Source organism: Camellia sinensis, chromosome 6 (assembly GCF_055761805.1).
Source record: "Camellia sinensis isolate YWXY chromosome 6, ASM5576180v1, whole genome shotgun sequence".
Classification (NCBI taxonomy): Eukaryota; Viridiplantae; Streptophyta; class Magnoliopsida; order Ericales; family Theaceae; genus Camellia; species Camellia sinensis.
Window position 1 is genome coordinate 34,703,450 of NC_138966.1, and position 27,313 is coordinate 34,730,762.

At 37.2% G+C, this 27,313-nt stretch overlaps 1 long non-coding RNA gene across 5 annotated transcripts in view; it reads left to right on the top strand.

The window, feature by feature from the left end:
- The window catches only part of LOC145792620 (uncharacterized), a 57,157-nt gene that overhangs the window by 11,019 nt on the left and 18,825 nt on the right, over nt 1–27,313 (top strand). Inside the window, exons 3-6 of one of the 5 annotated variants that reach the window (XR_014332200.1) lie at nt 10,973–11,078; nt 23,313–23,530; nt 24,262–24,481; nt 25,630–25,951. This is a non-coding gene — a long non-coding RNA (uncharacterized LOC145792620). Of the gene's footprint in view, nt 1–10,972; nt 11,079–23,312; nt 23,531–24,261; nt 24,482–25,629; nt 25,952–27,313 lie in introns of those variants that run through there. The other 4 variants (XR_014332198.1, XR_014332201.1, XR_014332197.1 and 1 more) reach the window with 4 other exon arrangements.

Here is a 27,313-nt window from a genome sequence, read left to right on the forward strand (position 1 = left end):
ATCTGTGAACTTAGTGCTAATCTTTCTCTTATTTTGGTTTTCTTAGATCTTGAATTCTAGACAAAGCAAACCTCTCTATGTTGCAAATCCTAGCAAACTCTTGTCGTCCTCAACCTAACATATGCAGTTGTGTTGAGTAAAAGATTTGATTTTTGCATTTTAAGTAATATACTAAAGTTAGCATCTTGCATAAAGTATAATTACGAGACAAATCAGCAAATATATATGTATATATATATATATTTCAAAAAGAATAGTAAAGTGTAAAATGTATGCTCTAGCAACATATATATAAATTGTAATCTTGATAAACCCCTCACTCTCCTCGAGTCATAAAAGCCTTACTAACATGGTCTAGCCCGGTTGCCAATACAAAAATTCTAGTAATTACATTTAAGGAAATTTATAGAACTATAAAGCATTTGAGGTTGTTTGTATACCTAAACCTATACTTTCTAAAAAAATTATCCAATTTTTGAACAAATTTTGATGCATCTGGTCTATTGCCATGGAGACAATCAAGTGCCAGTCTAATAGTTTTCTTGTCTTCTTTCTTTGAACATCCCGAGCTTAGCAAACTTTCGCCGATCAACTTTTTCAACCTAAGCTCTTCATTGATTATGTTTTCCAAGTGCTTTTCGTTTCTGTGAGAATACGGTTTTTTTGTCACTAATTGTAATAAGATGACGGCTAAGCTGTAAATGTCAGTCGTTGGCTTAACACACTCTGCAATGAAAAAGAAAGTAAGTAGGGCTTTTTATAGTTTGCTATATTGACAAGAATAGACATGTGGAAAATATTTGTTTTAAAAATTCATAATTAAAATATGTATAAATGCTAGAAATTGCAGCAAAATAGTATTCTAATTTGGTTTTGAATGTTTTCTGATTTTAAGGTTTCTCATTAGCCCTTTTCTCCTCACTCCCTAATTAGGTTAACCCCAAAACACCCCACCCTTGCTCTTTTTCTCTCCGTCTCTAGTGGTAAGTAGGTGCACTCAGGCCTTGTTTGGGAACAGGCTAATTTAGTTACTTTTTGGCTATTTGGCTAAAATATGAGATAAAAAATAGTATGTTTGGGATGACTTTTTGGCTTTTTACAAAAAGATGTGCAAAAAGTAGAGAGAAAAGAGAATCTTTGACTTTTTGGTATGGGTTGTTGGCTTTTGACTTTCTTAGTAACTTTTTGGCTTTTTAGCTAAATGGGCTGGTTCCCAAACGTGGCCTTAGTTTCGTATTATTATTTTTACATTAAAAATCTTATCACTTGCAAGTGTAGTCCATAGTTTATTTCTTCATTTTAATATCAATCGTATGGTAAGATTTTTAGAAATAAACTATGGACTACACTTGTAAATGGTAAGATTTTTAATGTAAAAATAATAATACGAAACTGAGTGCACCTACTTACCACTAGAGAGAGGGGGGTGGGGTGGTTTTGGGGTTAACCTAATTAGGGAGTGCGGAAAAAAGGGTTAATGAGAAACCTTAAAATCAGAAAACATTCAGAACCAAATTAGAATACTATTTTGTTGCAGTTTCTAGCATTTATATATATTTGTCCTTCTTAATTATGAATTTTTAAAACAAACATTTTCCACATGTCTATCCTTGTCAATATAGCAAACTATAAAAAGCCCTATCTACTTTCTTTTTCATTGCAGAGTCTGTTAAGCCAACTGACATTTACAGCTTAGCCATCATCTTATTGCAATTAGTGACAAAAAAAAAAAAACGTACTGTCACAGAAATGGAAAGCGCACTTGGAAAACATAATCAATGAAGAGCTTAAGTTGAAAAAGTTGATCGACGAAAGTTTGCTAAGCTCGGGATGTTCAAAGAAGGAAGACAAGAAAACTATTAGACTGGGTACTTGATTGTCTCTATATGGCAATAGACTAGATGCATCAGAAGTTGTTTAGAAATTGGATAAATTTTTAGAAAGAATAGGTTTAGGTATACAAACAACCTCAAATGCTTTATAGTTTTATAAATTTCCTTAAATGTAATTACTAGAATTTTTGTATTGGCAACCGGGCTAGACTGTGTTAGTAAGGCTTTTATGACTCGAGGAGAGTGAGGGGAAACAACTTTATCAAGATTACAATTTATGTATATGTTGCTAGAGTATACATTTTACACTTTACTATTCTTTTTGAAATATATATATACATATATATTTGCTGGTTTGTCTCGTAATTATACTTTATGTAAGATGCTAATTTTAGTATATTACTTAAAATGCAAAAATCAAGGGCTTGTTTGGTTTGTTTTTGGGAGAGTTGTTTTTGAAAAAAAAATTGGGGAGAGTTTATAAATTTTTTTGGTTTGTTTGGTTGTATATTTTGGGAGAGTTGTTTTTGTGGGAGTTTGGGATGATTTGATATTTTGGGAGAATTTGAGTAGATGTGGGTGAGAGAAAAAGTGATTGAGAAGGAGAGGAGAGAGAAAAAGTGATTGATTGATGTGTAAGAGAGAGAAAGTGATTTTGAAATTTTTTTGAGAAAAACTCAAACCAAACAATTTTTAAATTTTTTTTTCTAAAACTCATCTTTCAAATGCAAACCAAACATACTCCAAATCTCTTACTCAACACAACTGCATATGTTAGGTTGAGGACGACAAGAGTTTGCTAGGGTTTGCAACATAGAGAGGTTTGCTTTGTCTAGATTTCAAGTTCTAAGAAAACCAAAATGAGAGAAAGATTAGTACTGAGTTCACAGATATGATGTTTGCATGAAGAAAAGACCCATTCAATTTACAGGGCAATAAATCTAACTATGCCCAATCATACTCTCAATACCTGAAGTGTTCCAATCTAAAATTACCACCCTTGTTTTCAGAATTCGACTAGCCTAACAATTAGTGTCCATTGGAATGTTGATATTATTTCCAAAGACTACTAAGGAACTCTTGTTTTTCCATTATAGATGTTTTCAAGTCATGAATGATTGTTTTTTCTTCCAGTAACATCAACAAACACATCTTATCAACATAATCCTATTTCTCTAAAATTTTGTGCCGCCTAATGTCTACATAGGCATAATCTTCTTGGGTCAAGGACACTAATTCTCACTTTGTACCGCAATGCAAATTTCCTATGTTACTTGTTAGTGTTTTCATACATAGGCTTGTAATGATAATCACTACCATTAGCGTATAGTGTAAGCATTTCTTTCATGGTAGGATATTCCAATGGCAATGTCATGTTACAAGCAAAATATTTCCTCAGTCTAGAGTCAACTTTGGCAATCTTGAGAATCTGGTCACAAAATAGACCAAAGCTCATAAAAAAATAACATAGTTAGATAATGCAGAAACTTAGCAGGCTCCTCTCCCAAGCAAGCAAAGGAGGCCATGATAAGATCAAAGAGAAAGTGACATTTTCTAGGAAGCACGGGTGCAGGTACGAGTACGAGTGCGGGTACGCCGATACGGCAAAACCCTAAAAAAGTACGATACGGGTACGGTTGCGGTACGCCGATATTTTATTTTTATTTTTTTTATAATTATGGTTATGGGATCCAACCTACAAATTAAAATTAAATATCAAAACTAAAAAGAGAACTACAAAGTATCTCTCAATTTTAGTTCATAAAAGACAATGAAACAATAACCAATCATATCCATGCACAACATCATGCATTGCAAGGAAATTAACCAATGTGGAGACAGACAGATAACTTAACTCAAAACCAATGGTTATGCATCACAAATTAATGCTCTGTTTCAGTTACAAAACCCCCATCCCTCCCCCTCAAAATAAACTGCTACGAAAGAGAATTTAAGGTGTCAAGGGATTTTAATTTGTCATCAAGCTTTACAACCAATATCATATTGCATATATGTATGACATATATCAGGAAAAAAAAAAAAAAAATAAGGACAGATCTTACTTCAACAAAGTTCAACAAATCTGGACAGTTTTAGTTCAAAAATCAGGACATATATCAGAAAAAAAATAAAAATAAAATAAGGACAGATCTTAGTTCAACAAATCTGGACAGATTTTAGTTCAAAAATCTGGACATATATCAGGAAAAAAAAAAGGAGTTCAAGAAAAATGAAGAAGAAGATGAAGGATCAAAGAAAGGGAAAACTAAAGAAGCGAAGAAACAGTACAAAAATCTGGAAAAAAAAAAAAATGAAAGAAAGAAGATAAAGAATCGAAGAAGAAAAGGGGAAAGAATCGAAGATGAACTTACCTCTTCAATCGCACCTTCGAATGAGAGAATCAATCAGCAGCACCTTTGATTAAACCTTTCAATCGCACCTTCGAAGTGTTCTTCAGACTCTCTTGGGAGTATTTCTGGAAGGAGATGATCGAATGGACATGGAACCCTAGCACCTTCGAAGTTCTTCAGCCTTGGAGTATTTCGGAATGAGATATGGAAGGAGCTAGATGATTGAATGATAGAGAGAATAAAGAAACCTAATTTTATTTGGTTTTATGTTTTATTTATGTTTTATTTATTACAAAAGAACCTCAGATTTTTATAATTCTTTAAAATAGACATAAAATATTGCTCCAGTACCTTTTAATTTATAAAAAATCTCATTTTTAACCTCGGAGTACCGAAAATGTACCCATGGCGTACCTGTGGCGTACCCGTCAGTATACTAACCGTATAAAACGTACCCGGTGCGTTTTTGGCGTACCCGGTATGCGTGCAGCCGTACCGGTAGGCGTATCCGCACCCGGGAAGTACCCGGTACTTGTACGGCTACATTTTTGGAGTACTCGTGCTTCATAGGACATTATACATACCAAGGGTGCAAAGTTGTTTTCAAATGTCATAAAAGGTGCAATTAAAGATCACATAAGTTGAGAAGATGAAATCACAAATCAAATAATATTCATGATATAATAATGAGATATGAGGCATACAGGGTTACAATTGGAGAAAACAAATTAAAGTTTTCTAATTATAGGTTATTTTATAATTTTGTTCAAAAAGTGTATGCAAGTGAGTTCACTCCATGTTTTTGATAGTAACTTGAATCTTGTCATACTCTATTTCTTAAAGTAGGCTATTAAATGCTTTTTATAAAGGTTCCAGCTTTTTTTCCATTCCTGAATTGGACATATGAATAGTTGGCAGGATTATATAGCCAACAAGTTTCAGGGCACTTTTGTGTTAATTACAAAAGAAACTAAACTTTCAGATTTAGCCTACTGTGGATGATGGCAAACTCATTCAAGAAGCATTTCAAAGAAATCTACTTACTATGCTAAGATGAAAGAAAAGAGAGAAGTATTTTTGTTGTATAGTTGTAGAAATCCTGGCTAAGAAATTTGAATGCACAAGACTTCCACTAACAAGATCTGAGAGAGGCAATAGGTAGGCAACTTTATTAGTAATTTTTTGTGGAGAGACTAATTATTGCAACTTGAACCCACATCACATGAAATTAGCAAAAAGCAACATGGTTAAATCAATTTTATAAGGGTTCAAGGGCATTTCTGGATCTTTTGCTTCTATTCAAATCAAAGACAACCATAGTGCTTGTTTTTTATTTTTATTTTTATGTCATATGATACACAATATTAAAAGCTTGGATATCTTTTAATTGATTTAACCATGTCTTAAAAGCTCAAAACAAAAGAAGGCCGAAAAGGATCCTTAATGAAAAATGAAAAGGATCCTTAAGGAAAAATGAAAAAAGAAGCAACATTGACCGGAAATGTGGTAGTCTGAAAAATAAGCTCAGTAGACAAGAAGAAATCATTTCCCCTCAGACCACATTAGCACTTGAGCTCATAACATCTTTGGGAGAAAAAAGACTTGGGCGGTTGGACAAGAAGCATGCATCTAGAAAGGATTGTTGGTAATCTATGATAGGGGCTTTAACGAGGCTGCTTCCTGAAGATATTATTATTATGGATTAGAACATGAGCTCATAACATTTTTGGGAGAAGAAAGACTCGGGCAGTTAGGCGAGATGCATGCATCTAGAAAGGACTATTGGCAATCTACGATAGGGCCTTCAACCAAGCTGTCTCCTGAAGCTATTAGGGATTAACCCTCGAATAGGGATTCCTGGAATTCTTACTCCCTTTCCCGACTTATGAAATTCAATCTATATTGGTCTTGCTCCTCCTTTTATATTGTGTTCTATTCCTATCTTTGAATGAACTCCTTTTAGTTCCACAGTTCAAGTAGTAAAGTTTAGAATACAGAAAACAAAGCCAAGAGGTGGTGCCCGTAGCCTAACATTCTCGTTCCGTCTCTCTCTCTTGCTTGGTCGTTAGTAGTTCCATAGTTCAAGTATAGTGAAGTTTAGAATACAGAATGCAAAGCCAAGAGATGGTGACCCACTTGTAGCCTTCCAGTCTCGTTCCTTCTTTCTCTGTTGCTTGGTCTTCAGGTAGGGGCGAATACCATTCCAAGAAGTCAACATTCTTTCTTTTCCATCCAATCTCTCCACCCAGCCCCACTCAATAGAATTAGGTATTTTATAGGACTTCTAAAGTGATAAGAAGAAGAAGTTAAGGCTTGATTCAATATTAAAATTGAGATCCCTATAGACAACTAATGGTAGGGGCCCCAACACCCATCGTGAACTACATTCATTCTTAGATGAGAGATATACGCATATACTGACCAGAAAAAGTGAATACCTTATTCAATTAAATGACTTTCTAGAACCATCAAATCCACTATTATTGGAACCATATTTTCTTTCTTTTTATGTCGTTCTGCCTTTCAATATTTAGCATAAAGCAATGTACGAAAAGACGTTACTATTTTCGATTGTAATACCATGCATGACCAATGCATTCAAGCAACCTCCCAACCTAAAATTTCCTTATACATGATGGACCTTTCTTTTCAGTCATTTGACTTCCAATTCAATTCCCTTAAAGCCCCTCAAATGAGGAAGCTCTTAACGAAGCCTACCTCGGATAAGGGCAGAGGGAATGAATAGTTTGCTTACTTTTACCCTTGTTTGGAAGAGAGAGTCCCCTCCTTGAGAAGCAGTGAAAAGATCAAAGAGAAGAATCAGAATGGTGAGTAGTGCAAGAGGTTAGAAAGCAAACCTCTGTCTACGGTGTACTTGGTATAAACTATTTTATTAGGGAGAGGCCTACATAAGTATGACATGTCTCAAATTGCCAATAAAAAGATAGATATCACGTATAGTATCGACTGTGAACTGGAATAGTACGACACAAGATCGAATCTCATGGTGTTGGACTGATGCAGTGATGACTGATGCCTAACAGATATCGCTCACACTGGAGATTTCATGTCATCCACTCGTCACTGCTTTTTGCTATCATAGACAACGAAAAGAGAACAAAGAATCGGATATCATAGATCTTAGGTCGTATATATGGATTGGTTAGAAACTAGATAGTCCATAAAGTGGTCAAGAATAATAAGTCATAATAGATAAAAATACAATAGGTGATATGAAATTGGGGCCACAAAGCAACATGCATATATGTTAGACACACGCACACATATATTATGTTGCGAGGGAATTCTGGTAATTCTAACATTTTCTAGACATGGGCTGGAGTTATGGTCCAAGAAAGTAGTTTGGCTCAAGTTATATACCAAATCTTTATATAAGATCTAGTAGGTTTAGATGAATTTTAAGAGTAAGAATTTTTAGTGTAATTTAATAGAAATATGAACCTTCTTTGTCATGACCCGAGCCCACCCCTCATGGATTAAGGTCATAGCCGGCCAGTAATCATGAGATTGCCTACGACCTCAAACGAAATTAAAATTATCGCAATAGAGCTAAAGGGGTCCAAACGGAAGCAGCTTAAAAACTTTGTCCAATGAGTTGTGCTTACATGGCAAAGCGAAAACATTTCATAAGCAGTCCATAGTAACTCACATATACAAAGTTCACATCTTAACATCTTATACATCCCGGAACTTTCAGACATGCAGTCAGCCAAACAAAAAGCTTATACACTTAGGTGGTCCAACGAAATCACCAAGGTAGCAAAAGGGGGAAACAAAAGAACAAAACAAAGTCTCGTGCGTGAGACGTTCGGGCTGACTTCACAAAAACTTGGATTTCTCTCACATCCTTCATTGAGGCGGGGTTTGCACATCTCTTTGTTTACCTACATTTATATAATTAAGAGTGAGCGATAACCCAGTAAATAATACCAAACTAAAGAGGTTACATTAATGAAATTCCCTAATGGATAATGTCCTTGTCAAACACATCAAACGGCCACTGGCCCATCATATCATACGCCCTCGAGCCCAGTTCATTCCCTTATCAAATATTACAAACGGTCTCGGACCCAATTCGTTTATATCAAATGACCTCAGGCCCAATTCATTCATGTCAAACGGCCTCGGGCCCAATTCATTCATGTCAAACGTATCAAACGGCCTCAGGCCCAATTCATACTCTTATCATACATATCAAACAGCCCCAGGCCCAATATGACATAATTGACAATATCTTTACTAAGATATTACTTACAGTTTTCTGTCGATGGATTTGCCCTTGCGCTTGACCCTATGCATTTCATAACACATTGACTCACAAGCAATTCAATCCGTTCTTAACTTGTTTATTTCTCTTAGGCTTCTTTCTTCTTCCTTTAGTTCATTTACAATACTTAATGCATGCCTAAGAGTGCTTAGAAATGAAAGAGAACGGAAAACGGAACATGAAAATAACTCTTAAAAATTTCTGAAACAGGGCCCTTCACTTGAGTGTAGCTTTGGTCACTCAAACGGTCTGCAAAACTTTGTAGAAGTATTGGTTAGCGAGACTTTCGCAGCTCGAGTGAGGAGTCTTGCAAAACAGGGTTCTCTTGAGCGCAAGATTTGTCGCTCGAGCTACTGTGCAAATCTTTGCAAAACTTCTGGGAGCTTGATTTTTACGCTTGAGCAAGGCTTTCTTCGCTCGAGCAGGCAGGTCGAATTTTGGAATTTCTAGAATTCTGTTTGAAGCTCAAAACACACATCCAAAGGTCCAAAGCTTGCGAATTGATACCAAAAACATAAAAAAACATTATACCATGAAAACATGGGTAATTTGAATCCAATTGTCCAAAATCATGGTCCATTTTCCAAATCATTCCAAATTTTTCATTTCAATTTCAAAACTCATACAATCAAGCTTCATACCTTCATGAATCATGCATACATGTAAAATATTGACTCTCATTCCATTTCATATGATACAAATAATGTTTAAAATCATGAAGCTCAATAAAATTATGCATGCATGTGTGATTTGGCGCTCAATTTTTCAAGGTTAACATGTTACATGCTTGATTATGCAAATTTGTGGCAATTCCTTACATGCATGGATATATAGACCTCAATTTCATCATATACCACTTAAATCTCATTCTTAGTCACATATCATGCTGGAATCCACTAAATTATGAACTTAAACTCATGAATTTGAGTTTAATCACTCACCTGAGAGCTCCAATCTTCCAAATTCTAGCTAGTTCTTGAGTTAACCTTCTCAATCTTCAAGCTTCTAGCTCAATTCTCTAATTTTGTCTTCACTCTCTCTCTAGAATCGTCTCTCTTTCTAGAGTGTATTTCAGCCAAGTTATGAGAATGAACTCAAAAGAATAAGTATAAGTGTAAATAGGTCCTTATATATGCTTGCCTAATCAAATTTGATTAAGGCTAATTAATTATTGCTTAATTTAATCAATTTAATCTAATTAACTTGGTCCGAATCAAATTTTAATTAAATTTCACCATAGGCTCTAAAAATCACGGTGATCACAATGACACATCCAATTTCAACTTTTGTCGCCTCTACGGCTTTCAATTTTCAAATTAAAGCGGTAAGTTAGACAGATTTTCCTACAGTGAACAGATATAACTTCACAAAATCAAATAATAAAGCAATTATAACCCAAAATTAATTTAAACACATATCCACAAGCATAATCATGATTAATTAACATAACACAAGACAAGGTTATCACAATCTCTCTCCCCTCCCCCCCCCCAAGGAAGTTTGGTCCTCTGAACTTATTTTACCTCCATCTGGAAACAAATGTTGGTAGTGTAGCCGCATTTCATCCTCCTTTTCCCATGTAGCGTCCTCATAGTATTCTTTCCATTTTACCTTCACCATTGGGATGGACTTGTTCCTCAATTGTTTCACTTGCCGGTCAATGATCCGTTTAGGCCATCAATAGCTTTGCTTCAAGTCTCGATACATTTTAGTATTACTCGGATGCATAGCAAATATCGACTTGTGAGCTTCATCTAGGATTCTCTTCTTTAGTTCAGGAATGTTTGCGACACATAATCGGTTTTGAAATCTCAATACTTCATTATCAATGCCGAATTCAGGTTTCGGATTTGCTTCAAACTCGTCAATTATTTTCTTGAGGAGTTCTTCCTCTTTTTGCCTTTGCTTGACTTTGTTCACTGTTGCTGGTTCAGCTAAAGTGACAACTATTAACCCAGCTTATCCATGTAACACAACTTTCAATCTCGGTTTTCTCAAAATCCTGTAAGATTTCTTTCTGTTCAGTGAGTAGACAAGCTAAGTTCCCCGTTGATTTTTTGCTTAATGCATCAGCAAAAGTATTGGCCTTTCTTGGGTGATAGTGAATCTGAACGTCATAGATTCTCGGGAAATCTTGTTTTTCCTAAGGAAGGACTAATCGTGCTTAATTAAACTCTAGAGCTCTCTCTTTTTCTATGTAAAGATTGATTAATGAAAAGAGCTCATTAATCAAATGATTAAGTGTTGAGCATAATTAGTTAGGGCTAACTAATCATGTGTAGTACTTAATCTTTATTAGCCTAATTAAACTCCTTGCTTCACCTAGTTTGAGTTGAGATGACTGGAATGAAGAACAAACTAGATAGTTAGATTATCACCATTTTGATATTATTTTTTTTGTTCTTGAATTTTAGGAAGTTATATTTCCATGTTTTCTCTTGATCTCCAATGATTTTACAAGTTCAAATTTATGTTTTGAATAAAGAATCTTTTCATACTAGTCTAAAGGAAGTACATGTGGCTGAGGTTTGTGAAGCCTTTAAAGTGGCTCGAGGCATGGTTCAGGCCTTACAAGAAAATGCTGGAAGGTGTGCTATTTGACACGAGGTACTTCTTTTACATTAATCACTTTCTTTTCCATCCAGTTAATCATATCCTTTTCTCATAGTCTAGATTTCCTTAAAAAAAAATATGGGTGAGTGAGTCTTTGATCCTACTAATCTGTGAGAGAGATTTTGATTGCCATTATTGATGCATTCAAAATTTGATTTCATAACATGAAGAAAATATATATGATGGAAAATCTGTAGTGGCTTCTTAATTTTCATGGAACCTTAATTTATGAAAAAGAGATGTATTTTTGTTTTACAAGATATATTTTATTTTTCTTTAATCACACTTATATTATGAAATTGGATAACAATAATGGATTGGTAATTATAAAATGAGTTATATTTATCGGAGCGTGGCATATAATATTACAAAAATTAAAGTAAAATAATAAATACATTACATGTAAGCATTGGGTCATTTAAATATGTATTCAATAATGATGGTACTTTTATTTACTTATTATATATCCACTTCACATAGATGATGAATATAATGAAACCCAACTCATGTATTGTATGACATTATCCTTATGAATATACGGAGGGGAATTATGGTTTATTCTTGTCTTTCCTTTAATTATTGTTATTTATACTTATTATTTGAATCTCCAAAATTAGGGACGTTACATTACAGATCATTGTCTGCTAAATTAATAAATATTAAAAAAAACAGAGTTTGTCAAGAGTTTGCAAAAATAACTAGGTTTGTCGTCTACGGTAGCCAAACTCTTCATAACTCTTTGTCGGGCCTTCTTTCTCGAAAAACTCCTCTTCACATGGCATGAAGCGCCATGAGTTGGGAATGCCCAATAAACACATACACATCTCGTCATTTTTCCCGTTCCAAATACACAAGTACACATGAGCATAATATGAATAAGATGCAACATATAAAATTCCACAAAGATGAGTGTAACGCCCTCGAAATAACAACATTAAACCCATCAAATAAAACATTCATTAACATACGAAATATCCACATTCTTCTATTCATCAGAGTTTCATTACAAAAGTATTACATGTTAACAGCAAAAGCAAAATGCCCTACGGGCTTACAGCTTTCCAAGTTAACACTTGGTTACAACAAAAGAGTGCCAACTCATCTACACATTAAGCCCTCGGCTTGAATATACATGTAATACATCAAAAAGGAACTTAAACAACAAAAATCTGCCCGCCTCTAGCCTCTCAAGCTATGACCTTGGAGGTGGCATGCTACCTGTACCTGAAAATGATATTCCCATATAGGGTGAGCCACAGTCCAGCAGAAATACACTAAACCAACCATGAACAATGACTAAAAGATTAGCAATTGATAGATGGTCAACACCGATACATCCACATAAATCACACTTTATGTCCTACGACTTATGAGTCAAAGTTACTTTTCATTTTCCCTTTTTCAACAGATAAGTATATTAGCTCTATCATCATCTCAACAGATATGTATAAAACTATATCCCACATTCACAGATAAGCATATAAGTTATATCTACATTCTCAATAGATATATATAACAACTATATTCCACGTTCACAGATAAGCATATAAGCTGTATCTACACTTCACAAAGATAAGCATGTGAGCTCTATCTTCACTTCTCTAGACAAGCATATGAGTTGTATTTACGGAGTTCATCCCCTATCTTCTCCCAATACTATCCGGTTTAGAGGTACATCCCCCATCTTCCTCTAAACCGCGGAGTACATCCCCCATCTCCTCCTCTGCACATAACGTATACAAACACATTGGTTCTATATACCATCATTCAATACATACAGTTAATGTATTCTATCAACCGTTAAATTCCATGACACATTCCATTGATTAGTTTTCATTTGCCTAATCATTATGCATTGTCTACAACAATCACGATTATCCTCCACCGATAGCCCAAAGCAGTTATTTCTAAATAGGAAATAAATGCACAAATGGATATTCAATCAACATTTCAATTCGGTGAGTGATAAATAATTCAACTACACCCTTTTTCCCCATGCATTCCCAATCTCAACAATTCCATTTCATTTCCTCACTTCTCACAATTAATTATCCCAATTAATCAAACAATGTAATTAGGTCGTTTTTCATAATTAACATTACAACCCTTAAGGTCCCATTTTCATCAATGATTCAACATTTATTCCCTTTCTCTATGCCAAACATGCATCTAGGTTTATTATAAATAAAACCTCAACTTTTGTAAAATTACACAAAAGTCCCAAACTTTCACAAAATTACCAAACCAACCCCAACATCTCAAAATACTAAAATTTAAAGACAAAATCCATAGAGAGGAGTAGGATATCCCTACCTCAAACCTGGAGCCCCAAGGGAGAAGATGACAAAACCCAACGTGCTCCAAATCTCGAAATTTTCAGATTAAAAAGTAGCCCTCGACGATCAACAACTTTTTTGTAAAGGCCAAAGATGAGCAAATCATTCCTACTAAATCAAAACCTAGAGAGAAGGTAGAGTTCTAGAGTGAGAGGCTCAACAATGGTGTTTTTTTGGAAAAGTAGGAGAGAGAAGAGAAAGTGAAAAAGTGATTTGAAAAGTCAAAACTCGGAACTTAAACCCAGTCGCCCCGCTCGAGCGTCCAAACCCCCGCTCGAGCGGCACTCACAGACTCCCGCTCGAGTGACCAAACTCCCGCTCGAGCTCCGGATGCACTCTCCCAGCATCTCGACACAACAGGTCCCCGCCCGAGCGTCACTCACAACCTTCCGCTCGAGCGTCCAATCCCCCGCTCGAGCGCCCAACACTGCACAGGAAATACTGGATGGGTGTATTCCCCGCTCGAGCGTCAAAACCCCCGCTCGAACGGACAGGCCAAAATCTGGGCAACTAGTTTTGGTTTCTAAACTCAACCAACCTGTAACAAACCTGTCCAAAACATCCTATAACTCAAATACAATTTAAGAAACGATGTAAACAAGATAATAATCAACTACCAACATCCACGGACACATGTTCGGATCACTATACAACAAGGGTAAATCCGGGATCGCTATAACCTCCCCCCCTTAAAGAATTTCGTCCCCGAAATTAAGCACAAGTTTTCCAAAACGGGTTTTTCTCCATTTTTAACAATGTTACATTTTAACATTCAAAAACTCGACCCATTACCGGTCATCCCATCCCTTTAACAAGAGGCAATTCACAATATGTAAACAACATATGTACTTTCAACATGCATCAACATTACGCATTTCCTTTCCAATTTCAACAATATATTTCAACATATATAATGCTACATTCAACTTCCATAGAGGCAAGTTCCAAAACATACTTTCAATAAATCAAAACATTTTCAATGTTTCACAACTTAAGACATATACAAAAGCTTTTAAGTTCAACAATAGTCCAAAATGTAAATACAAGATTATACAACAACAAACAAGTCCGAATATTTCTCGCGGACCTCCAACTCACGTTCCCAAGTGGCCTCCTCCACTCCGTGATGTTTCCACAAAACCTTTACTAAAGGGATGGTCTTGCCACGCAGGACTTGATCCCGTCTATCCAAGACCCGAACTGGTCTCTCCTCATACGAGGCATCCTCATCTATCTCTAAGTCGGTCCAATCTAATACATGCGATGGATCCGGCTCATACTTCCGAAGCATGCTAACATGAAAGACGTCATGCACCCCGGACAACTGCGGCGGTAAAGCCAAACGGTAAGCGACTTCCCCAACCCTCTCAAGGATCTCAAAAGGGCCAATAAACCGAGGGGATAACTTCCCACTCTTCCCGAACCTCATCAAACCTCGCCTAGGTGATATTTTCAAGAAAACATGATCACCTACTTCAAATGCCAAAGGCCTCCTCCTACGGTCAGCATAAGATTTCTGACGACTCTGGGCTGTAACAAGCCTCCTACGGATAAGTTCAACTTTCTCCGTCGTCTCCCTAACCAACTCCGGACCCAACAGAGGTGCATCACCCACCTCGGCCCAACAAACTGGAGACCTACACGGTCGGCCATACAAGGCCTCAAACGGTGCCATACCGATACTAGACTGAAAGCTGTTGTTGTAGGCAAACTCCACCAATGGTAAGTGCCTCTCGCATGTCCCACTAAAATCAAGGACACAACCCCGAAGCATATCCTCAAGGATCTGAATAGTACGCTCGGACTGCCCGTCAGTCTGCGGATGATAAGCCGTACTAAAGGTCAACTTAGTGCCCAAGGCACTCTGCAAACTTTGCCACAACCTAGCAGTAAAACGAGGATCTCTATCCGAGACGATCGTCACTGGGACCCTGTGCAATCTCACTATGTCCCGAATATACAAGTCGGCAAGATGGTCTACCGAATCTCTCACGCGCATAGGAATGAAGTGCGCCGACTTAGTCAACCGGTCTACAACCACCCAAATGGCGTCACTACCCGCTGAGTCCTCGGAAGACCTACAACGAAGTCCATAGTGACATGCTCCCACTTCCACTCGGCAATAGGCAAGGGTTGCAACAAACCCGCTGGCCTCTGATGCTCGGCCTTCACTTGCTGGCAAGTAGGGCACTTCGATACGAAAACGACCACGTCTCTCTTCATGCCCCGCCACCAAAACTGGCGACTCAAATCCCGATACATCTTGGTGCCTCCCGGATGCACCGCAAGACGTGAATGGTGAAACTCTCGGAGTACTTCCTCTCTGCAAGACTCCGGCACAAACAAACGGTCTCGGTATCTCACACTCAGGTCGGGATACACCGTCAAACCCTTCTCAACCTTCCCACCTGAGATTTTCTCTCGGAGGGATTCTACCTCAAGGTCACCTCCCTGTGCCTCTAACACTCTAGTCACAAGTGTAGGCTGCGCGACAACGGAAAACAAGGCCGCAGCCTCAACAGATTCGCCCAGTAGCAATCAAACTCGCCAAGAGCTCCCAACATCTCCCATTCTCGGATGGCAATACTAGCTACATCACTAATGGATTTCCTACTAAGGGCATCGGCCACAACATTGGCCTTTCCCGGGTGATAATGCAACTCAAAGTCGTAGTCCTCAATGAACTCCATCCATCTCCTCTGCCTCAAATTCAAGTCTCTCTGTGTAAACAGATACTTCAAACTCTTGTGGTCCGAGAACACCTCGAACTTCTCACCATAAAGGTAGTGCCTCTAAATCTTCAAGGCAAAGATCACTGCCGCTAACTCTAGGTCGTGTGTGGGGTAATTCTTCTCGTGCACGTTTAACTGACGTGAGCCATAAGCTACCACTTTCCCTTTTTGCATCAACACACAACCCAAACCCTCTCGTGAGGCATCACAATAAACCGCATAACCCAACCCTCTTTCCGGAATAATCAACACCGGAGCGGTGGTCAATCTAACTTTCAGCTCTTGGAACGACTTTTCACAAGTCTCACTCCACACAAACTTGACTCCCTTCCGAGTCAGCCTAGTCAATGGTGACGCTAACTTGGAGAAATCTTTCACAAACCGGCGGTAATACCCAGCTAATCCCAGAAAATTGCGGATCTCAAACACACTCTTAGGCTGTGCCCAATCTTGCACTACCTTAATCTTGGATGTATCTACAGATACCCCTTCCCCGGAAACCATATGGCCTAAGAACTTGACTTCTCCTAGCCAGAACTCACACTTCCCAAATTTGGCATACAGCCTATGGGCTCTAAGCAACTCAAGCACCACTCTCAAGTGTTTCTCGTGCTCCTCCTCTGAAGGCGAATAGATAAGGATGTCGTCCACGAAAACGACTATGAATCGATCCAAGAATACCCGGAAAATCCGGTTCATCAAGTCCATAAAGACTGCCGGTGCATTGGTAAGCCCAAATGGCATCACCAGAAACTCATAATGGTCAAACCGCGTACGGAATGCCGTTTTAGGAATATCCTCCTCCCTGACCCTCAACTGGTGGTAACCCGATCTCAAGTCTATCTTAGAGAAACAACGGGAACCCTTCAACTGGTCAAACAAATCATCTATACGGGGCATAGGGTACTTATTCTTGACCATAGCTCGATTCAACTTCCGGTAGTCTATACACAATCTCAAGGCACCATCTTTCTTTTTAGCAAAGAGGGCCGATGCTCCCCACGGTGAAACACTAGGGCGAACAAAACCCTTATCTAGCAATTCCTGGAGCTGAACTTTCAACTCAATCAACTTTGCTGGAGCAAAACGGTAAGGTGCTATAGAAATCGGCGCCGTGCCGGGCACTAGATCAATAGAGAACTCTATCTCTCGGTGAGGTGGCAAACTAACAAGGTCTTCGGGAAAGACATCTGAATACTCACAAACCACCCTCGGCAATACAACCTGGGTTTCATCACCCTGACCACTCTCAAAGCTAGCAAGTAGACCACTAAGCTCACTTCGCCCTCGCGAATCATACCCCGGTGGCAAAACACTACCAACCCGGTCTCCCAAGAAATGGAACCACTCCCCGCTCAAGGTACATAACGTGACCCTCTGGCGGTAGCAATCGATAACAGCCCGGTATGACGATAGCCAGTCCATATCCAAAATAGCATCAAAGCCCTTCATGGGCATGACAACAAACGGAAAAGGAAGCCTATGGTCGGCGACCTCTATATCACAACCCCTAACACCTTGTTTCAAGATCAGTTCACCCCCAAGAGGTGACACTACACAAATAGGAGATGCTAACTGTGCTAACTCCAATTCCAAAACAGATGCAAATGCAGCAGATACAAAAGAAGGAGATGCACCCGTGTCAATCAACACATTAGCAACCGAGTTGCAAAACAGAAAAGTACCCCGATGGAGCCGGTACCAAATCCTGCGCGGTAACAGCATACACGCGCCCTGTAGGCCCCTGATCTACCTGCTCACCTCTAGGAGCATACGACTGCTACACTGACTGGGACGACGAAGCCCCCGGATTGGCCCTCGAGGCCTGCGCAGATTGAGCTGGCTGAAAACTCTGCGTCTGCCTGGAGCCAGACGCTCCCGAAGTGGCACTTAACTGCAGGCAAAACCTCTTCAGGTGCCCAGGCTGACCACACTGATAACAAGACAAGGACTGGCCCCTGCCCTGACTCTGACTCTGTGGTCTAGCTGAAGAAGAAGCAGCTCTCTGACCCCCACCCTTCTGCGGGCAAACTGAAACCTTGTGACCCAGCTGGCCACACTTGTAACAAGCAAACTCCCCCTGATTGCCTCTCCTCGAGCCTGCACTCGGCACTGGAAAGGTCGATCTAGAAATTGCACCCTGAAGCTGCTGAGGGTTATAACCCCTCTGTCTCTTGCCATCACCCTGGCCATCCTGGCCCCTCTTGGAGCCCCTCTGCTCTTCCTCCTCTTCCTGCATCATAATTTCCATATGAGCAGCAGTATCTACCAGGTGTCTATACTCTCGGATGTAAGACCCACCAACTCTCAACTTGAGGCCCCGCCTCAACTTCCGCTCAAACTCGTAGCAACGGCGTTCCTCAGACGCCACCAGTTCAGGTGCAAACCTGGACAGATTGGTAAAAGTAGCCTCAAATTCGGCCACTGACAAGCCCTGCTGTTTAAGCCGGCTAAACTGATCCCTCAGCTTCTCCCTAGCTGCTGCAGACAAAAACCTCTCCTGAAAAGCATTCACAAACGCCTCCCAAGTACCCACTAACACGAGCCTTCTCGTACTTCCACAATTGACCCGCATCTCCCTTCAGCTGGAAGGATGCCAAGGTCACTTTCAGTGCTCCGTCCTCGATGCCAAGCATCTCGAACGTCTTACTCATTTGCTCTAGCCACTCATCAGCCTTCAGTGGCTCCTTCGAATCCCCGATAAACTCATCCGGATTAGACCGGAAAAACTCCCTCTTCAAGAAAGAAGGCCCTGCCTCAGCTGCCTGGTTCCCAGCTTTAAGAGTACCCAAAGCTCCTGCTATCTCTCTGGCCAAGGCACCCATGGCCTGCTGACCTGTTGGCTCGGCCACATTGGTCTGGCCAACTCCCTCCTGCATTGCCGGAATCTCCTCCGGTAGAGGTACTTCCTGCCTCGCAGATCTCTACCACGCCTAGCACCTCTTCCTCGTCCTGACATCCTAATAAAGGTAGCACTGAACGTTGGCACATTCATAAATGTGCCGAAACTAAACACTCACGTCCTAATGCATGGACAACTGTAATTCAGTCCACGTAAGCACATAAGCACATAAACACATAAGCACTTACGAATTTCATTTCCGGATAATGATAGTCCCGAGGCGTTACTAGAGTTTCGGTTAGAAACGGCATTGATCAAGTGCCTTTCCAACAGGACTCACAGAAACTCAAGGATCCAATCAACATCCTAGAAACTAAATCCCATACCCACATAGTCACATAAGCATGTTATCAATTAAACACATAGCATGCAACACTATTCCGAAGTCTCTATCAAGCGAGACAAACCCATTGTGATACTAATCACTTCCCACGTACCCAAAGTATTCGAACTCGGTACGCTCTGATACCAAGTTGTAACGCCCTCGAAATAATAACATTAAACCCATCAAATAAAACATTCATTAACATACGAAATATCCACATTCTTCTATTCATCAGAGTTTCATTACAAAAGTATTACATGTTAACAACAAAAGCAAAATGCCCTACGGGCTTACAGCTTTCCAAGTTAACACTTGGTTACAACAAAAGAGTGCTAACTCATCTACACATTAAGCCCTCGGCTTGAATATACATGTAATACATCAAAAAGGAACTTAAACAACAAAAATCTATCCGCCTCTAGCCTCCCAAGCTATGACCTTGGAGGTGGCATGCTACCTGTACCTGAAAATGATATTCCCATATAGGGTGAGCCACAGTCCAGCAGAAATACACTAAACCAACCATGAACAATGACTAAAAGATTAGCAATTGATAGATGGCCAACACCGATACATCCACATAAATCACACTTTATGTCGTACGACTTATGAGTCAAAGTTACTTTTCATTTTCCCTTTTTCAACAGATAAGCATATTAGCTATATCATCATCTCAACAGATATGTATAAAACTATATCCCACATTCACAGATAAGCATATAAGTTATATCCACATTCTCAACAGATATATATAACAACTATATCCCACGTTCACAGATAAGCATATAAGCTGTATCTACACTTCACAAAGATAAGCATGTGAGCTCTATCTTCACTTCTCTAGACAAGCATATGAGTTGTATTTACGGAGTTCATCCCCTATCTTCTCCCAATACTATCCGGTTTAGAGGTACATCCCCCATCTTCCCCTAAACCGCGGAGTACATCCCCCATCTCCTCCTCTGCACATAACGTATACAAACACATTGGTTCTATATACCATCATTCAATACATACAGTTAATGTATTCTATCAACCGTTAAATTCCATGACACATTCCATTGATTAGTTTTCATTTGCCTAATCATCATGCATTGTCTACAACAATCACGACTATCCTCCACCGATAGCCCAAAGCAGTTATTTCTAAACAGGAAATAAATGCACAAATGGATATTCAATCAACATTTCAATTCGGTGAGTGATAAATAATTCAACTACACCCTTTTTCCCCATGCATTCCCAATCTCAACAATTCCATTTCATTTCCTCACTTCTCACAATTAATTATCCCAATTAATCAAACAATGTAATTAGGTCGTTTTCCATAATTAACATTACAACCCTTAAGGTCCCATTTTCATCAATGATTCAACATTTATTCCCTTTCTCTATGCCAAACATGCATCTAGGTTTATTATAAATAAAACCTCAACTTTTGTAAAATTACACAAAAGTCCCAAACTTTCACAAAATTACCAAACCAACCCCAACATCTCAAAATACTAAAATTTAAAGACAAAATCCATAGAGAGGAGTAGGATCCCTACCTCAAACCCGGAGCCCCAAGGGAGAAGATGACAAAACCCAACGTGCTCCAAATCTCGAAATTTTCAGATTAAAAAGTAGCCCTCGACGATCAACAACTTTTTTGTAAAGGCCAAAGATGAGCAAATCACTCCTACTAAATCAAAACCTAGAGAGAAGGTAGAGTTCTAGAGTGAGAGGCTCAACAATGGTGTTTTTTGGAAAAGTAGGAGAGAGAAGAGAAAGTGAAAAAGTGATTTGAAAAGTCAAAACTCGGAACTTAAACCCAGTCGCCCCGCTCGAGCGTCCAAACCCCCGCTCGAGCGGCACTCACAGACTCCCGCTCGAGCGGCCAAACTCCCACTCGAGCTCCAGATGCACTCTCCCAGCATCTCGACACAACAGGTCCCCGCCCGAGCGTCACTCACAACCTCCCGCTCGAGCGTCCAATCCCCCGCTCGAGCGTCCAACACTGCACAGGAAATACTGGATGGGTGTATTCCCCGCTCGAGCGTCAAAATCCCCGCTCGAGCGGACAGGCCAAAATCTAGGCAACTAGTTTTGGTTTCTAAACTCAACCAACTTGTAACAAACCTGCCTAACACATCCTATAACTCAAATACAAGGTAAGAAAGGACGTAAACAAGATAATAATCAATTACCAACATCCACGGACACATGTCCGGATCACTATACAACAAGGGTAAATCCGGGATCGCTATAATGAGGATTACTAGGTTAGAAGTTAGCACGCTTCTAAAATCCCCTAAAGAGATTTTTCCTCCCAACCACAATGATTGAACTTAAATCAACCATGCAAACAATCTTAAATGTAGTTGTAATGAATACAATTAGAATTATTTTATTCTAATTTTTGTTTGTACGTTCAGAAAATATTATTGCTATTATTTAATTTCAAATTTACTCTTTTTTTTTTTTTTTTCGTTGTCATCTATTTAAGACCGTGCATAACATGAATTTTATGCTAGTAAAAAATTAATCTAAATGTTTCTAAATAAAAAGTGGGATATGGAGACGTAGCATTATAATCTAGGGTTAATTACTTTTTTCACCCTTGTAGTTTGATCAAAATTTCACTATAGTCTATTTAGTTTTAATTTGAACAATTTAGTCCCTACGTTCAATTTCAATTCGGTTATTCCCTCTATATTTTTGTTAATTTTATCTGTGTACATATTAAAATTGAAAGATCAAATTGAAACTGAACTTGTCAATTGAAACTGAAATCATGAGATTAAATTTAACCTCTAATTTGGATAGAAAGATCAAATTGAAACTGAACTTAAAGTTTAGAGATCAAATTGTTCAATTTGAAACTATAGAGACTAATTAAAATTTAGATCAAACTGTAGGGATAGAAAGTGTAATTAACCCTATAATGTAATACTAATCGGTATCAAATAGATCCAGCCCATCTAATAAAATAAATGAAAATAAAAAAAAGGGCACTTCTTATTTAGTCTCATACACGAAATTCAAAATCCATTTAATCCCAAAACAGAACACTTGCACCAATTAGTCCTCTATATTTTTAAATGTTACCAAAAAATTTTTTTTTTTTTAAATTTAAAAACGTTGCTACATCCCACTATCACCGGACTTCTGTCAAACGGTCACCGAAGACTCGCCGGAATGTTTAACATCACCGGAAGTCACTGTATCACCAGAAGTTCGTCGGAGTATCGCTGAAATGTTTTGAATGTCACTGGAAGTCGTCGGAATGTCTAGAACGTTCGCTAGACGTCAAGAACATCGTCGGAGATTCACCGAAATGTCCAGAATATTGTTGAGAAAAAAAAAATGGAGAAATTAGAGTGAATAAACATAGTAAAATGTGCTAAATATTGATAAACTGAAAGAGAAAAAAAACATAATAATTACAAACATCAACAATGGGAAAAAAAACATGTATTATTTTTCAACTTTTTGTAGGATTTAAACAAATAATCTCAAATATTGGTTAAACTGAAAAACAAGTTTTGAAATTATAAAATGTTACAATTTAAAGCATGATTCTATTAAGTATTTATACTTATTAATCAAATTGAAAATATATTATGAAACTGTAAAATTTTACAATTCTAAAAAATATTATGAAATTGTAAAATTTTACAATTTTAAAAAATGTTATGAAATTGCAAAATTTTAGAATTTTAAAGCATGATTCATTTCCGCAACAAAAAATTTAAAAGTATAATATTTTATAGTTTTCACTGTCTGTAATTAAAACTTGAAAACAACTTGTTCAGAATTTGAAAATTTTCTTCATTAAAATAGGAAAATAGAAGGGTGTAGCAGAGAAAAAGTAGAAAAATTAAGAGAATATTGTACTCCGAAAACTATTTTTGGTTTAGATCTATTCAAATTTGAGTAAATTGATATCAGATTTAAGTAGATCTTATCTTCTTCACCGGAAACTCATCTCCTTTGCCTTCAGTGAGGGTGAAGTAAAGAGTCTGTGGTCGGTGGTTGCCAGTGAACCTCAATTAATCGTGATCGTTGGTTGCCGATGATTATATATCAGAAAGAGAAAGAGAAGAAGTAAGGCGTGGTTTCCGGTCGCAGGAAGAGAAAGAGGTAGAGAAAAATGAAGGCGCAAAGAGGTAGAGAAAAATGACCCAAAAAAAAAAAAAAACTTGAAGTTTGGTTTTGTTTTGAAATTGTGATTCTAATAAAAAAATTTCAAAACTTATAACTAATTACATAATTCAAAAACATATTAAACTCATTTCAAAAACTATTTTCAAAACTTAAAACCAAATTCTTTTTAAAACGCTATTTTAAAAAAAAAAAATCAGAAAAATATTTTTTTTATTTTATTTTTTAAAATTATTTTTAGAATCATGATTTGAGTATAGAGTCATGTTTTGAGTTATGAGTTTTTAGTTGAGTTTTGAATTTTTATTTTATTTAGTTATGAGTTTTGAAAATAGTTTTTAAGTTGTATTTTGAATTTTTTTGGATTTAACTTTTTTAAATATTTAAAAGTTTCTTGATTTTATTTTTTAGGTTAAATATTTTATTTTTTAAATATTTATTTATTTATTTATGGAAAAAGCGTGGTAGCTCGAATTGGAGGAGGCTTGAATGGCCCGAATGGGTGTTGGCCGGACGTCCACCCGGACGACCGGGTGAAAGATTGTTTACCGTGGTTGTCACCTTTGTCGACCGCGGCTGTCAACCCCCTAGTCGGACGTCCGCCCGGACGACCGGCAAGGTGAATTTCAAGCCATTCGAACCAACTTCATATTCAAGCTACCAAGCATTGATCTTAAATCATATTTCTAACCTCACATCATAATTTTAAAACTAAACAGAATTTTTTGTTTTACAGGTCGAAGGCAACTGAAAGAGGAGGGAGACGTAGTTCGGAGACAACGAGAGAGAGAGAGAGAGGGAGAGAGAGACGCACAACCACCATCACCGGTGAGTTCTCCGCTGTCCTCAGCGAAGAGAGAAAGACGAAACAAGTGCAAAATGAAAGGAGAGAAGAAGAAATCTTTTGAGAAGAACGACGGTCCTTGGCCATTGTCTCATGCCATAGATTAAACCAGGTTCATCCTCCTAACTCATTATTGAAAGAATGAAAGCAGGTTAAGAAATTGAATTCTAGATTGAAAAGTTAGGGTTTTTTATTTGGGGCTTTGATTTGTAGATTCTTTTATCTGCATTGTTGTCTTTGAGTTGCATAGTGGTTCTCTGTTAAAGATATAGATGGATTTCATAGTTGATTTGGCACTTGATTTGTAGAAACCAGAAATTCCCCAATTTTAACTATTTCAAAGTTTGCTTTTATCCATTTGGGTTGAGTCTGGCAACTATTTGAGATATACCAATCAGAGAAAACTGTTTCAAGGTTTTCTTTTATCCATTTGGGTTGAGCCTGGCAACCATTTGAGATATACCAATCAGAGAATTAATAGTTCACAATAACAATCTGAGTTTTTGTCACAAATGAGCCATTTTTCATAACTCCAAATTTGATTTTACTTTATCATTTTTTCTTGTAATCTTTGTTGTCTGACATCAAAACACACAATTTTTAGCATTGGAAACAAATCAGTAGCACTTCTTATTGATCTGCATATATAAACACTGCTACATATTATGTTTTGTTTTTCCTTTTCCAACAATTGCCTATTTCCTTATGTTTGCCATTCAAAATTGAATTGAATACAATATTTTAGCCAAGGTTTGTCATTGAGTAAATTTCTTTTCTGGTCATGTTATGTGAGTTCAAAAATTAAGGTCCTGTTTTCTCATTGAGAAGGAAATAATTTCAGAAATTAGGGTGGATGCCTCTGCAATGAAATTGCCTCTACATTTTGAGGATATTTGCATGGTTGATATATTACAAGAACAGATTCTAATATGAAAGATGATTATAAAAGAATAGTTTCTGATAAATTATGATGATTAAACAAAGCATTGTTGAATTGCTTGAAGTTCTAATTTAAAAAAAATAAAATTGAAAAAAAAAAGAAGATTGCTTTCTGCATAACAACTTTAAACACTATTTTCAGTCTCATACAGATATCAAATTTTGTTATGCTTGCAAAATCTGGGCAATTATGTGTATCTTATCTCGCCCAAATGCAATTGAAAAGTGTGTGCTAGCTTGTGTTCAACTTCTATATTGCGACTGTTATTGTCATTAAAAAAATCTAAACTTTTATTGATGTTCTTATTTTCACTTTTACAGATTTTGGATACAAAAGGGAAAAAAAATGAGAAAGGTAAAGATGAAGATAGAAAAGATAAAGCAAAGACCAAAGATTTTGACAAAGAGAAAGGAAAACACAAGGATGAGGAAACATGAAAGTGAGAAAATTAAATTGAAGGGACAAATTTGGCTGCTTTGCTATAGTGGATCCTGGGTTGCATGAACAGTGACTTGATTGATAACAATAAAGTGAGATCAAATGAAATGTCGTAGTTAAATTAATATGAATGTTACAGTTAGATTAAATATTTGTATGACAATATTAATGGAATAAAATGATATGTTGGTTGATTGAATGAAATAGTTTGCATATCTTTATTGAATTAAACGATTTAGCAATTTTGATTGAATGGAATGGTTTGAGCATCTTGGTTGAATGAAATGATTTGAATGAATGTTTTATAGAGCAATTTTGGTTTGTGCATTGATTGAATTGAATGGTCTATAGCATTTGGCAATTTTGATTTGTGCATTGATTGAGTAGAATTGTCTGCAACAATAGTTGTTCTTGGAACAATTTTATGGAGTCCCAAAGTGTTTTAAAATGTTGTCCTTCACCTCAATGGTCCATGGTTGAAACAAATATAAGAATCCCAATCAAAATATCAACAACTTATACATAGAAAAGAAATGCATTGCTCAATTTCAGCATAAATAGGTCACCATAAAACCCATCCATGCATGAAACCTGTCCAATTTCATAAAAAAACTTAAGAACAGATGATTTGTTTATACATACAAAAGAGATGACCTGCTCAATTTCAGAAAAAGAAGAAAGAGAAGCCTGTTTCTAAGAACGTTCAACATAAAACTTGTTCCCTAAAAATTATTAGGCCAAGTTTGGCATACACAAAATAATCTATATTTTTATCTTTTTATTTTTTTCCATCACATCATCTCTCTACTTTTTTGCATCTTTTCGTAAAAAGATAAAAAGTGCACTTATTTAGGTCATCCCAACATAAAACATATTTATACATAAAAGGGTCCAACATCTTCTTGCAATACTGGACCTTAAAAAATGTCCAAAAGGTTCCAACAACTGGTCAATTTCCATGGTCTTCTTGCAATCCACTCTCAATTGCTTTTGAAATGTCATCCACGTTATCATGCTCATGCTCATTCTACTACGACGCCTAAAACAATATCAAAATGGAACTTGACATTAATGAGACAACAATTGCCTATTCACCCTATAAGAAGTAGCAAATAAGTAGAAAGCAAAGATGCCGCCTCACCAAAAATCTGCTTAAAAAATTTAGTTCAATAACATGACATTTAAATGCAAAGAACACAGCTATGAAATTCACGATGTGAACTTCACACAAAAGTTTAGTTATTCCTCGGATTGATTTCTAGTAACTCAGTTCAGATTCAAAGCGATCTATTCAATTCATTTTTTTTTTTTTTTTTTTTCTGTCTTTTTCAGTACTGTTTCAAACTAAGATTCAATTCAAATTTTTTCCAATACTATTTCAAACCAAGCTGCATTATGCATACCTAATAGCAAAAAGGACTGATAAAAGTGTCTTGATTTAAGCATTATATATTTAAATGACCAAATACTCTCTCTAAAAAAATAAAAAATAAAAAAAATAAAAAATTGCAATCATACAACAGGACTACAAAAAGAAATTTACTCAATGACAAACCTTGGCTAAAA